Genomic DNA, 2277 nt, shown 5'->3' with positions numbered 1-2277 from the left:
GGGTGTCTTTCATTTTTCTTAAAACCCATAGATGAGTGAGACCATTCTGCGTTTTTCTCTCTCTCTCTGACTTATTTCACTCAGCATAATAGATTCCATGTACATCCATGTATAGGAAAATTTCATGACTTCATCTCTCCTGACAGCTGCATAATATTCCATTGTGTATATGTACCACAGTTTCTTTAGCCATTCGTCTGTTGAAGGGCATCTTGGTTGTTTCCAGAGTCTTGCTATGGTAAATAGAGCTGCAATGAATATAGGTGTAAGGAAGGGGTTTTTGTATTGTATTTTTGTGTTCCTAGGGTATATTCCTAGGAGTGGTATAGCTGGATCATATGGGAGCTCGATTTCCAGTTTTTGGAGGAATCTCCATATCGCTTTCCATAAAGGTTGAACTAGACAGCATTCCCACCAGCAGTGGATAAGAGTTCCTTTCTCTCCACATCCCCGCCAACACTGTTTATTCTCATTCTTTGTGATGTGTGCCATTCTCTGGGGTGTGAGGTGGTATCTCATCGTTGTTTTGGTTTGCATCTCCCTGATGATTAGTGATGTGGAACATTTTTTCATGTGTCTTTTGGCCATGTGTATTTCTTCTTTGTCAAAGTGTCTGTTCATTTCTTCTCCCCATTTTTTGATGGGGTTAGATGTTTTTTTCTTGTAAAGTTCTGTCAGTGCCTTGTATATTTTGGAGATTAGCCCTTTATCTGATGGGTATTGGGTGAATAGTTTCTCCCACTCAGTGGGTGGCTCTTGTATCCTGGGCACTATTTCCTTTGAGGTGCAGAAGCTTTTCAGCTTAATATATTCCCATCTGTTAATCTCTGCTTTCACTTGCTTGGAGAGTGCAGTTTCCTCCTTGAAGATGCCTGTAATGTCCTGGAGTGTTTTGCCTATGTGCTGTTCTATATATCTTATGGTTTTGGGGCTGATATCGAGGTCTTTAATCCATTTGGATTTTACCTTTGTACATGATGTTAGCTGGGGGTCTAAGTTTAATTTTTTGCAAGTGGCTATCCAATTGTGCCAACACCACTTGTTGAAGAGGCTTTCCCTGCTCCATTTAGGATTTCCTGCTCCTTTATCAAAAATTAGATGGTTGTATCTCTGGGGAACATTTTCTGAGTATTCAAGCCTATTCCACTGATCTGAGGACCTATCCTTATTCCAATACCATGCTGTTTTGATAACTGTTGCTTTGTAGTACAGTTTAAAGTTGGGAAAAGTAATTCCTCCCATATTCTTTTTCCCAATGATTGCTTTAGCTATTCGAGGGTGTTTATTGTTCCAAATGAATTTCAAAAGTGTCTGATCCACTTCTTTGAAGAATGTCATGGGTATCTTTAGAGGGATGGCATTAAATCTGTATAATGCCTTGGGGAGTATTGACATTTTGATGATGTTAATCCTGCCAATCCATGAGCAGGGTATGCATTTCCATTTCCGTGTGTCCTCTCTTATTTCTTGGAGCAGAGTTTTATAGTTTTCTTTGTATAGGTCCTTCACATATTTAGTCAAGTTGATTCCAAGATATTTGAGTTTGTGTGGCACTATTGTGAATGGGGTTGTTTTCTTAATGTCCATTTCATCCTTATTACTATTGGTATATAGAAAGGCCATTGATTTTTGTGTGTTAATTTTGTAGCCTGACACCTTGCTATATGAGTCTATTGTTTCTAGAAGCTTTTTGATAGAGTCTTTAGGGTTTTCTAAGTAGAGTATCATGTCATCTGCAAAGAGTGAGAGCTTGACTTCTTCCTTTCCTATCTGGATTCCCTTGATATCCTTTTCTTGCCTAATTGCTATAGCAAGTACTTCCAGTGCTATGTTGAATAGGAGTGGTGAGAGAGGACAGCCTTGTCTTGTGCCAGAATTTAGAGGGAAGGCTTTCAGTTTTTCTCCATTGAGGATAATATTCGCCACTGGCTTGTGGTAGATGGCCTTCACTATATTGAGAAAGGTTCCCTCCATTCCCATCTTGCTGAGAGTTTTGATCAAGAATGGGTGTTGGACCTTATCAAATGCTTTCTCTGCATCTATTGATATGATCATGTGGTTTTTATTTTTCTTATTATTGATGTTGTGTATTATGTTGATAGATTTACGGATGTTAAACCAGCCTTGCATTCCTGGGATGAAACCTACTTGATCGTAGTGGATGATCTTCTTAACGAGGCATTGAATCCTATTTGCCAGGATTTTGTTGAGGATCTTTGCATCTGCATTCATCAGTGATATTGGTCTGTAATTTTCTTTTTTGGTAGCGTCTCTGTC

This window comes from Suncus etruscus, chromosome 3, assembly GCF_024139225.1.
Source record: "Suncus etruscus isolate mSunEtr1 chromosome 3, mSunEtr1.pri.cur, whole genome shotgun sequence".
Taxonomy (NCBI): Eukaryota; Metazoa; Chordata; class Mammalia; order Eulipotyphla; family Soricidae; genus Suncus; species Suncus etruscus.
This window is presented reverse-complemented; position numbering follows the sequence as displayed.